The following is a 12,888-nucleotide window of genomic DNA, read 5'->3' as shown; positions in this document are numbered from 1 at the left end:
GCTTTTACCAGTCTCTCTCTGAAACTGTCCTTAGTGTTTTGAGTGTGCCTTCAAGTGGAGTTTGGAGTGTCCCCAGGACAGTGCCCATGTTTTCCAAACTAGACTCAGGACATAGGGTCTGATGCCCCCAAAGTATTGGGCTCATCCTGGAAAGCCTGGGAGGAGTGGTGGTTGTGGCTGGCTCTGTGTCACTGTTCTTCACGGTCATGGGCACAGTGGGCGCTGTAAAGAGCTTAGTATGCTCTTCTATATACTTGACACATGTTAATTCACTTACTCCTCACACTGGCCTGTGAGATAGGTATTATTATTATCCCTGTTTTGTAGATGGGAAAACTGAGGCACACAAGTGGCTAATTACTTACCCCAGATTACATAACTAGTAAAAGTAGCCAAACCAGTATGTGGACCCAGGCAGTCTGGCTCCAAAGGCTGTGTGTGCTTTTTACCACTGTGCCTTGATACTACCCAATAAATAGATACTGTATTTCCACATTGTTAAAATCTGTTCTTTTTTTTTTTGAGTTGGAGTCTCACTCTGTCACCCAGACTGGAGTGCAGTGGCCGCTCCCGGCCACCGCAGCCTCGACCTGCTGGGATCCGGCGATCCTTCTGCCTCAGCCTTCCAAGTAGCTGGAACTACAGGCACGAGCTACCACGCCTGGCTCATTTTGATTTATTGTAGAGATGAGGTCTTGCCAAGTTGCCCAGGCGGATCTCAAACCCGCGGGCTCAGGCAATTCACTCACCTCAGCCTCCCAAAGGCGCGGGATTACAGGCTGAGCCACTGAGCCCGGCAAATCTGTTCTTAGTATAAGTGAGGATAAAGTGGTCTCTTGCTTGTTTTGTTTGTGTTTGTTTAATTTTTTTTATAGAGATGAGCTCTCACTATGTCACCCAGGCTGGTCTCAAACTCCTGGGCTCAAACAATCCTCCCACCTCGGCTCCCCAAAGTGCTGGTATGAGAGGCATGAGCCTCTACACCCAGCCCTCCCTGTTTAAATGGAACACCTATGTCAAGGTAAGCTTCATTCCCAATTTCCTCAAAATAATGTTCTCAGACATCAAAACCCAACCTCAAATCAGGTGTGGTAGTATGCATGCCTGTAGTCCCAGCTACCCGGGAGGCTGAGTCAGGAGGAAGGCTTAAACCCAGGAGTTGGAGGCCAGCCTGGACAGCACAGCAAAACTCCCATCTTTGAAACAAAACCAAACCAATCTCAGACACCAGGCCCTGTTACACATATTGTATTTGACCTTGTAGTTTGCCCAGATGCTGGAACCCACTTTCTCCTGCACTTTGGCAGCTCTGGTAAATTGCTTGCGGACAGGCGCATTCTTCCTTCATGGGGTAACCAAGGGAGTCAGCATGTAAGACTGTCTTCCTGGGAGCAGAAGAGGTACAGCACCACGTGGCAAAGCCTGCAGCAGAGAAAATGCAGCAAGTCTTCCTGTGAACTCCAACGGAGCCCAGAAACGTCCTCTCTGAAGGTTGTTCTTCTTTTAACCCTCCCGTCTCCTGTATGGGGGCTCTAGTTCTCAGATTTCATTTTCAGAATCACAGTGTGTCATTTTTGCCTTTATTCCTACAAGAAGTTCAGGGCACAGATATGCAAATAACTCCATTCCCTACCATTCCTTGAGAGGGGAAAAGAGGCTGGATTATGGCTCTCTTTTGGAGAAGAGACAGGGAGACAAATTCTTGCAAATACAAAGCAACAGAACACAGGAGGAGACCAGACGCAGGAGAGCAGGACGCGTCTTTCTTCATTTCCTCATTCCCGACATCGGCCAGCTGGCCAGTTCCCAGCTCTGGCTGGTGCTGCAGCATCAGGAGAGGGTGGCTTTCAGGGCAACTTTGGAGCCAGACAGGCAAGCGCACCTCTCTGCTGGGGAACTAGGAAAGCTCTGGGGCCTTTGAGTGGTTTATCGAACAATGCCAGACCTCATCTGAAGAGCCAAAGCCAGCTCAGAACAGTGCTTGGGTGTGGCTTCAATGCACAGCCCGAGTCACCACACGCACAGGTAGCCACCTGGCACCAGAGAACAAAGCCTTCTGCCCTACACCTCCAGAGTCTCTAGAACAACTCCCCCCAGCACACAACCCCCTTCATTGGACCACACACCACTTTCAAAACTTCAAAACCTGTGGCGACCATATTAATCCTAGAGAAAGACCAGCCTGAAATTAGGCTGCCTACAGGGAAGCTGATGGCGGTGCTAATGCTTCAAAGACCTGGGAAGGGGGGGATCAGAGATTTCAAAGAACAAGGCCCTGGCATCAGTCATGCAGAGATTTCTTTATGGCCAAGACCAGGCTGTGTGAGCCAGTCCCGGGAACTTCATTCCCCAGAAGACAGCAGTGCAGGACCCTCAGGAGTCTCGCGACACCCCTGCTCCATTCTTTGGGTTGGGAAAGCCCCCAGAGTGCAGAAGTTCTGTCATTTAGAAAACAAAAGCCAGCCCAGCTCGGTGGCTCAGCCTGTAATCCCGCGCCTTTGGGAGGCTGAGGTGAGTGGATTGCCTGAACCCGCGGGGTTCGAGACCTGCCTGGGCAGCGAGACCTCATCTCTACAATAAATAAAAAAATTAGCCAGGCGTGGTAGTGCGCGCCTGTAGTTCCGGCCACTTGGAAGGCTGAGGTGGAGGGATCGCCGGAGCCCAGCAGGTCGAGGCTGCGGTGGCCGGGAGGGGCCACTGCACTCCAGTCTGGGCGACAGAGTGAGACTCCAACTCAAAAAAAAAAAGAAAACAAAAGCCTGTCCAAGTCATTTTGGCAACTCTGTCCCCACTGACAAGTGCTGGCTGGGTTTTTCCCAGTTCTCCTGGAAAGAAGGCAGGCAGCGTCTTTGCTAATGGGAAGCTTGTGGAAATGAACTTGCAGGTGCATTGAGAGGGCCGGGCTGGCCTTGCCCACCTAGTCCTGTTCTCTGTGTTTCTTTCTGACTCTCCTTCCTGACTCCAGTTCACACCCACACTTTCTCCTTTTACGTTGCTCCTTCTGGCTCGATAGCTCATCATTTATGGTACGTTTTTTTTTTTTTTTTTTTGAGTTGGAGTCTCACTCTGTCGCCCAGACTGGAGTGCAGTGGCCGCTCCCGGCCACCGCAGCCTCGACCTGCTGGGCTCCGACGATCCCTCCACCTCAGCCTTCCAAGTGGCCGGAACTACAGGCGCGCACTACCACGCCCGGCTAATTTTTTTATTTATTGTAGAGATGAGGTCTCGCTGCCCAGGCAGGTCTCGAACCCCGCGGGTTCAGGCAATCCACTCACCTCAGCCTCCCAAAGGCGCAGGATTACAGGCTGAGCCACTGAGCCCGGCTTATGGTACGTTTTTAAGGTCAGTTCATGCAGGCAGGTGTCTACACTGGCAGGCCTGGTGCTGGCAGAAAAGGGCAGACTCTTCCCAGCCGCTCTAGACTTGCCACCCGGCTAGCTCTCACCTGACCTCTCCATGCCAGAAACGTACTTGCAGCTCTCAGCAGAGCCCTGGGAACGTGTTCTCAACCCTGGATGCAAAACAGAATCACCTGGGGAGTATTTTTTTTTTTTTAATTTAAGCCTGCCCCCCTCCCCCTAGTGATTCTGATTAGAATAATCTGGGATAGGTTCCAGGCATTAGTGTTTTTAAAAAGCTCCCGGGTTTTCAAAGTCTAATGTGCAGCAGCCAGACATGAGAACCACTGCATTGGCATATCTGATGAGAAGAAAAAGTGTGTGTGTTGTGCGTGAGTGTGTGTGTGTGTTGGAGGGGAGTGTCCTAGGCAAAAAATAAGAATACAAAATCTGCTGTGAGTAGGACACCCTTCTGGAGGTCCCTCCCCACAAAGGCACTGATGGGAACTGCGCTCCCCACCTCAGCTGAACTGCTTTCATGGGGGGTCCAGGTTTGACCCTCCTCTGACAGTGACTAATGATGTCTTTAATCCAGAAAGAGGACACACTGCAGAAGCACCAGCACACTTAAGGATTGTGGTTGACGTTATTGTGGCAAGAGCCAGATGAATTTGGAACAAGGTTACCTTGCGCGAGCTGCCCCCTCCTGCTGGTCCGGCAACTTGGACTGGTAGCCTGGGACTGTGTTCCACCAAGGTCCACAAGGATGCTCTTGTGTGTCCCTGTGGTGTCGCAGTGAGTGATGCACATGGGTGCTGGCCTGGGGATAGGTTTACAACACTCCAAGGAGGGTCCTTGTCCCTGGGACTTCCCTGGGTGGGAGGGCGCCGCTGCTGACATCATCATTCTTGGAAGTATTTTCTTTTTTTTTCTTTTTTTTTTTTTAGTTGGAGTCCCACTCTGTCGCCCAGACTGCAGTGCAGTGGCCGCTCTCGGCCACCGCAGCCTCGACCTGCTGGGCTCCGGCGATCCCTCCACCTCAGCCTTCCGAGTAGCCAGAACTACAGGTGCACGCTACCACGCCTGGCTAATTCTTTTATTTATTGTAGAGATGAGGTCTCGCCAAGTTGCCCAGGCAGGTCTCGAACCTGCGGGCTCAAGCAATTCACTCACCTCGGCCTCCCAAAGCGTGGGATTACAGGCTGAGCCACCGAGCCTGGCCTCTTGGGAGTACTTTCTTCAGGAAAAGCATCCTTGTAGGGAACTCGTAGAGCCGGTATCCACGCAGACCTCCCTCCCTCACCCAGGAGTGCCTGACCCTGGATGCAGTATGTGTGGGCCATACCAGCTGGAGAGTGCCAGCCAGCCGTGAGCCTTTCTAGAATCACTGAGGTGCTGGTGGAGCTGGCACAGTTCTGCATATTCCCCCTTCCCTGCTACATTCTCTCAAAGAAACAGTGGGAGGGATTTTAAAAAAGCAAGTCACTTCTGTTTTGGCTGCCACTAATCCTATATCCTGGCCCTACCGACTGTGTTTACCACTTTCATTGTAGACTGGGGTTGCCAAGGCTTTTCCCACGAACCCATGAATGATACAGGCTGCAGCTCACCCAGACCCAGCTTAGAAGGAAACTCTGTGGCCCCAGAGTTCATGTGATTTTACTATCTTTGTTTTGTTTTGTTTGTTAGAGAGACAGGGTTTCACCGTGTTTCCCAGGCTGGCCTCGAGCTCCTGGGCTCAAGCAGTCCCCCACCTCAGCCTCAAGAGTAGCTGGAGGTTGGGCATAGTAGCTCAAGCCTGTAATCCCAGCACTCTGGGAGGCCAAGGTAAGAGGATTATCTGAGTCCACGGGTTTGAGACCAGCCTGGGCAACTTGGCCAGACCTCATCTCTACAATAAATCAAAAAATTAGCCAGGCGTGGTAGCGCATACCTGTAGTTCCGACTACTTGGAAGGCTGAGGCGGAAGGATCACCTGAGCCCAGCAGGTCAATGCTGGGGTGGTGGTGAGCGTGCCACTGCACTCAAGCCTGGGCAACGGAGTAAGACTCAAACTCAAAAACAAAAAAAAAGTAGCTAGGACTACAGACACGTGCCATTGTGCCTGGCCTTAAAATACCTTTCTATTACAAAATTATTAATAGAAAATTTAGAGGAACAAAGGTAAAAGAGAAAAAACTCATTATTCTACCACCTGATCTTAATATATCAACCCTACTAATATATTAAATATGATCTTAATATTTACATGAACTTCTCTCCTGCCTTTCTACCTTTTTTTTTTGAGTCGAGGCCCAGGCTGGAGTGCAGTATCACAGTCACGGCTCACTACAGCCTTGACCTCTTGGGCTTGGGCTGCACTCTAACCTTAGCTTCCTGAGTAGCTGTAACTATAGGTGTGTGCCACCATGCCAAGCTAATTTATATATTTATATAAATTATATATAATGCATATATATATAAATTATAAATATATATATATATATTTTTTTTTTTTTTTTTTTTTTTTGAGTTGGCGTCTCACTCTGTCGCCCAGACTGGAATGCAGTGGCCGCTCCCGGCCACCACAGCCTCGACCTGCTGGGCTCCGGCGATCCTTCCGCCTCACCCTTCCAAGTAGCCGGAATTACAGGCATGTGCTACCACGCCCGGCTGATTTTTTGATTTATTGTAGAGATGAGGTCTTGCTGCCCAGGCGGGTCTCGAACCCGCGGGCTCAGGCAATCTTTCCACCTTGTCCTCCCAAAGTACTGGGATTACAGGCATGAGCCACCACGCCCGGCCTTCTCCTGCCTTTTAATTAATAGGGTGTTAAAGAAAACAGCATAAATGCAGTCATTTATACATAATAGTGTTGTATCTCTTATACTAACACCGCATTGTGGGTATTTTTGCAGATTTCCGTCTTCTCCCCGTAAACATAATTTTTAGTAGCTTCACAGTATTCCACCAAGAAGGTAGCTGAAAGTTGGAAACTGCCTTCTGGATTTTTTTTCTGTATTCACCTAGGGGAGGGAGAGAAAAGAAAAATGGCCGGGAAGAGCTTTTTCTGCTTAGGATTCGGAGAAGGGCACCTCCAGGTCTGGTTTGATATTCGGCTATCAGTCTGGTGTGCCCTCCTAATCCTGACCTTCCAACCAACATAAAAGAACCTGGCCCCTTCACAGGGGCTGACCGCTTTGCCTCCAGCAGAGCAGAGGCCCCTTAATTTGAAATGAAAACGATTCTTCCATCAAAGGAGAGAGAGACTGGAGTTAAAATCTAACCATTGTAACTGCAGCCCAGAAAAGTCCTTAAGCCTGTTTCTTCAAACACAGCACCTGGAAATGGTGCTGATTACAGAGTGCTTGTCAGGAAGAGGGAAAGTTATGAAAGGCTAACTTTGTTTGGTGGTAGCTGCCTTGCTGTAGTCAAGGCACACACTTTCCACTTTGAATTATGTATTAACTGGTCTTGCTGCTTAAGCCGCCTTGAAGAGAAGGCGCTGTTTAGGCAGCTGGGGCGCATAACCTGCTGCTCTTGGAAGCCATTTTCAATTCACCTCCAATAGCAGTAGGGGGTTTTTATGGTGGTCAGCGCAGGGGAGGCGGGTGGATGAGGCCCGGAGAACCGAGGAGGACTGGGCAGCTTGGCTGCCATCGCCCTTCTGCTTTGATTGCTAGAAGTGATGGGCTGCATGCCAGGGAGGAGCACTGAAGCGTGAGGACAGGGGCAGCCAGGGGAGCTCAGGTGCCCCTCCCCTGCTCGTGTCAGTTACTAGAAGACGGCAGGGCCCACGGCGCCCCGGTGCAGGCAAGGGGGCTCTGCGGCCTCAAGCACCAGTGATGGCAAAGACAGCGAATGGCCGACTCCTGCTGGCGCGAGGTGTTTGAGCATTTCATGAGTTTGATTTGAAAATTCGTTGAAGGTGAACTCTGTGGAACTGTCGGCTTCAGTGACCTCAAACCCACCAACGCTCTGAGAAAGGCCCTTCAGTGCTCCAGACTCTGGAAGTCCTTTGTTTTTGATGATCCCCCCATCTACCCTCAGCCAAGCCCAAGGCAGCCGACACTGCCACCTCACTGTCACCTCCCGAAGGCAGCACCTTCCCATGGCAGCTTTTCCTTGGCCTCCCATTGCCTTGTCTGCCTCCTAACAGACCTCCTGGATCCCAGTCCTAGTCCTTAACCCAAAGTGCCGCCAGCCCAACTTTGCTCAAACAGTACTTGTAACCTACCTTGCCCAGACATCTGCAATAATTCTCCATAACCTACCGGCTACAACCCAAACTCCTTGCCGGGTGGAGGCCGAGGCAGGGATCGCTTGAGTTCGAGACCAGCCTGGGCAACATAATGGAACCTCATCTCTATTTCCAAACAAAACCTCCTTATCTGGTCACCCAAGGTCCTCCAGTCTGTCCCTAGCATCTTCCTCCTCACAGCAACTTGAGTGTACCAGGCACTTCCTATCGAGCAGGCCCTGCTGGAATTTCTCTAGTGTACATTTCGTGTTTTACCCAGGCCTCTCTTGCCTGTCCTTTAACACACCTCGCCCATTCCTACACCCAGCCTTGTACTGCAGCTCACCACCTCACCTGGGACGCTCTTCCCTTCCTACGTGGCAACCCAAGCTCGCCAGGATACTCGGCCTGGCTGTTCTAGTGCACGGAGATCTCTTCCCTGAGATCCTCAAACTCATCGCGTAGGGTTCTCTCATCGACATGTAATTACAAACTGCCGTGTGCAGCGACTTAATTTTGCAGGTGTATTTGTCTTCAAAATGGATAGCCTTCAAGATGGCAGGGCCGGTTGAGACCGCCGGGCTCAGCTCAGAGCAGGTCTTCAGCATTTATTAAGTGAATGTGGAAGTGCAGCCCGATCCTTCTACTACCGAGCCAGACGGGGAGGCTTATCCTCTGGAACCTGCGGAAAAGCCAGTTCGGCAACATCCGAATTCACGTCTTTAAGCGATTGGGCATGGAATTAGTCCTGTTTCTAAATCCCCAGTGGTAAGCAGAGATCAAGTCTGCTGTATTGTATCAGCCCCTTAAAGACCCCTCTCCTCGCCTCCCCTTGAAGGGGTGAACACCAACAGGGCACCACAGACTGGGTGCTAATCACAGGCAAATCCTCCCTGGCAAAGAGGGCCACAAAGGGAAAGGCTCTCTTACCTGCCTGGTAACACCAGGTCCCTGGCCTTGCAGATCAGAAAAGAGTTTGTTCCCCAGGGGGAGCCATTTGGGAGTTGTTCTCATGATGTGGCATCCGACCCACCGTTCATTTTTGAAGCTGTAATTGACTAGGGAGGTTGTGCCGAACCAGCCCCACCACCTGGAAAGCTCTCTGGAGCCGGCAGATGAGCCTGCGCGACACCACTGGAGCCTCAGAAACCAACCAGGACTGAGATGATCCTGGACCAGCCCCGGGGAAACACACTCTTCCCATACTGGCTGCTCATGCCTGTGATCCCAGCACTTTGGGAGGCCAAGGCGGGAGGATCACTTGAGCCCAGGGGTTCGAGACCAGCCTGGGTAATGTAGCAAGGCCTCATCCCTACCAAAAAGTAAAAATAAAAATAAATTAGGTAGGTGTGGTGGCATGTGCCTGTAGTCCCAGCTACTCGGAGGCTGAGGCAGGGGGATTGCTTCTGAACAGTTCACTTATAAGCAACTAATTGGCCAGATATGACTCAGACACATTTTATCTGGCCTATGGAGTGAGATTTTTTTTTTCTTTTTATTTTTGAGTTGGCGTCTCACTCTGTCGCCCAGACTGGGGTGCAGTGGCATGCTCACAGCCATTGCAGTCTCAACCTGCTGGGCTCAGGTGATTCTTCCACCTCAGCCTTCCAAATAGCTGGAACTACAGGTGTGTGCCACCACGCCCGGCTAATTTTTTTTTATTTATTGTAGAGACAAGTTCTCACCATATTGTCCAGGCTGGTCTCGAAACCTTGGGCTCTGGCAATCTTCTTGCCTCCGCCTCCCAAAGTGCTGAGATTTACAGGTATAAGCCATTGCACCTGGCTTTTTTTCCCAACATTTGAATGAATTGCCAACACTTAACAATTAGAAGATTTCGTGGGATAAAATAAGACTAGGCCATTGTAAATTGAGATGAAGTAACCATTTTCATCTCTTCTGCATGGACTAGACATTGTTTGGGGTACAGTATATCTAGATGTCCTGTATAAGTAGGATTTAATCAAGGGCTCTTTTAGACTTATTTTATTAAAATGCTGTTATAAGAATTTTACTAAAAAACAAACAAACAAAAAAACCAATTAGAAGATTTCACACAGGCCGGGCTAGGTGGCTCAGGTGCCTGAGCCCGCGGTTTCGAGACCCGCCTGTGCAACTTGGCGAGACCTCAGGTAATTCCATGCCTTTGGGAGGCTCAGGTGCCTGAGCCCGCGGTTTCGAGACCCGCCTGTGCAACTTGGCGAGACCTCATCTCTACAATAAATCAAAAAATTAGCCGAGTGTGGTAGCGTGCGCCTGTAGTTCCAGCTACGTGGAAGGCTGAGGTGGAAGGATCGCCGGAGCCCAGCAGGTCGAGGCTGCGGTGGCCAGGAGCGGCCACTGCACTCCAGTCTGGGCGACAGAGTGAGACTCCAACTCAAAAAAAAAAAAAAAAAAAAAGATTTCACACAAAAATCTGGATTTCTGGCTTCTCTTGAAAGCACATAGCCACACTGGGCCCTCCCTCCACAGGGAAGTAACCCCTACACGGGACATCCTCCCAGCAGCTGATGCACTCGTTTTTGCCCCTGCCCAGCCCCTGCTTGTTTCCCCTGGTCAAAAATTGTGCAGATTGCAAATCTGAGTGCAAGATAGGATCAGCTGGATCCTCAAGTCTCAGCACCTCCAGGCTCTGTGATGCCTGGATGTGGAGGAGGTGGCCCAGGGCTCTGGGGGTCCATAATGCAATAGAGACAAGGTGTTTTCATCTATCCAAACGCCGATCCCTGAGCTTGTGTCACTGAGTGCCCTGAGGGATAGGCATGTAGAATCCACAGCCTGGACATGCAGCGTTACTCTCTGGTTGAGACTCACTGGAGCTGACACTTACTGACCACTTACTCTCAGCCAAACTCTCGAAATCTCATGTCAATCCTCCTGGCAACTCCATCTCTGGGATGGAGACACTGAGGCTTACTGCCACACAACTTATGGCAGAACTGGCTGACTGACTCCAGAGCCCTCCCCTTCACCAGGTTACTACATCTCTCTCCATCTCTGTGTACTATTATGAATATCTCGGGTGGGGGCATCTGAAGGTCAAAACACATTTGCAGCTGGGCATTGTGGCACTTGCGTCTGCGATCCCAGATATTTGGGAGTAGAGGCGAGAGGATTACTTGAACCCAGGAGTTTGAATCCAGCCTGAACAATATAGTGAGATACCGTTTCAAAAACAAAACCAGAACAAACACATTTCTGACCAGAAGCGGTGGTTCACACCTGGAAATTCAGCACTTTGGGAGGTTGAAGCGGGAGGATTCAGCACAGGAGTTTGAGACCAACCTGGACAGCATAGTGAGACCTTGTCTCTGCAAAAAAAAAAAATTTTTTTTTTTAAACTAGCTGGCCAGATTCAGGGGCTCAAGCCTGTATAATCCCAGCACTTGGAAGGCTGAGGTGAGGGGACTGCCTGAGCTCATGGGTTCAAGAACAGATTGGGCAACTTGATGAGACCTCATCTCTAAAATAATTCAAAACAATTAGCCAGGTGTAGTAGTGTGCACCTGTAGTTCCAGCTACTTGGGAGGCTGAGGTGGAAAGATTGTCTGAGCCCAGCAGGTCTACCCTGGGGTGGTCGTGAGCATGTCACTGGACTTCAGCCTGGGTGAGACTCCAACTAACCGCTCCCCCCAAAAAACCCCCAAAAAACTAGGTGGGCGGGAGGACTGCTTGAATCCAGGAGTTCAAGACCAGCCTGGGCAGTATAACAAGACCTTGCCTCTACAAAAAATAAATTAGGTGTGGTGGCACTTGCCTGTAGCCTGTAGTCCTAGCTATTCTGGAGGCCAATATAGGAGGGGTGGCAGGGAGGGATTGCTTGAGCCCAGGAGGTCAAGTCTGCAGTGAGGCATGATCGTGCCACTGCAATCCAGTCTAGGTGACAGAGTGAGACCCTGACTCAAAAAATCCCCAAATTTTCAGGTCCGGCACAGTGGCTCATGCCTGTAATCCCAACACTTTGGGAGGCAGAGGCAAGAGGACTGCCTGAGCCCAGGGGTTGGAGACCAGCCTGGGCAACTTGGTGAGACCTCATCTCTACAAAACGCTGGGCATAGTGGCACACACCTGTAGTTCCAGCTACTTGGAAGGCTGAGGCAGAAGGATCGCCTGAGCACACCAGTTCGAGGCTGACATGGCCGTGAGCAACACTGCATTCCAGCCTAGGTGACAGAAAAATACTCAGACTCAAAAACAAAAAACAGAAAACCCCACACATTTTCTTTTTGTTTTTTTGCTTTTGAGTTGGAGTCTCACTCTGTCGCCCAGACTGGAGTGCAGTGGCCGCTCCCGGCCACGGCAACCCTGACCTGCTGGGCTCTGGCGATCCTTCCGCCTCAGCCTTCCAAGTAGCCAGAACTACAAGTGCGTGCTACCACGCCCGGCTAGTTTTTTATTTATTGTAGAGATGGGGGTCTCGCCAAGTTGCCCAGGCGGGTCTCGAACCCTTGGGCTCAAGCAGTCCACTCACCTCAGCCTCCCAAGCGCGGGATTACAGGCCGAGCCACTGAGCCCTGCTAACCCCACACATTTTCATTGTGGATTTCTACCATAGTTTTAAAAAAACCTACCCTTGCAACCATATAGCACGTTACTGATGGTTTTTCTCGAGCCAAGTTATGAAATCATTTGATTCTGTAATGCAAGATGGGGGGGGGGAGTAGGTGTGCCTACTCTTGGCTTGCTGGGGACTGAGGAGTGACACTGCCGCCCAGAGTGAGCCAGGATGGGCAGGCCAGTCCCTGAGACTTCCGAGAGGAGAGAGACGGCCGCCCAGGGCCTATCAATGGGTTGCAGCTTGGAAAGAAGTTGATGGCAATTAAGTCGGGTGTACTGGGAGGACAAGTACATTCACTTTTTACTAGCCTGTAATTTCTCTTCAAGTTTTTGTGATTTGTAAAAACGCGGTGTCTTCATTGGTTCAAAACTTCCTTCCTCTGCTCAACCCCCCTCCTCTCCGGGAACCCACGTCTGGCCTCACCCGTCTCTAGCATCACCTTTTAGGGACCCAGAAAGTGCGGGCGATAAGGTCAGCGGGCAACTTAGGAGGTCACGGAAGTCGGAAATGAAGGTGTAAAAAGGGGGAGGAGGAATTGTTTTGGCTTTAAGGCACCGGAACCTCCAAGGTTGCTGCAAAACCCTTTGCAGCCTTTGCGAGCAGCCTTCAAGTCATCAGCGCCCCGCTGCGGAATCCAGAGCCAGGCTGTCACAATTGTTAACACCTTCTTGGACCTGCCTTTTTCTGTTTGCCAGTTATTCTCTCCTGCTCCGCCGCCGTGCCAGCAGGAAGGTTCTGCTGCCGGGTCGAGGGAGCCCCGTCCAGCGATCGGC

This window comes from Carlito syrichta, unplaced genomic scaffold (assembly GCF_000164805.1).
Source record: "Carlito syrichta isolate Samal-C Ts95f unplaced genomic scaffold, Tarsius_syrichta-2.0.1 Scaffold312739, whole genome shotgun sequence".
Taxonomy (NCBI): domain Eukaryota; kingdom Metazoa; phylum Chordata; class Mammalia; order Primates; family Tarsiidae; genus Carlito; species Carlito syrichta.
This window is presented reverse-complemented; position numbering follows the sequence as displayed.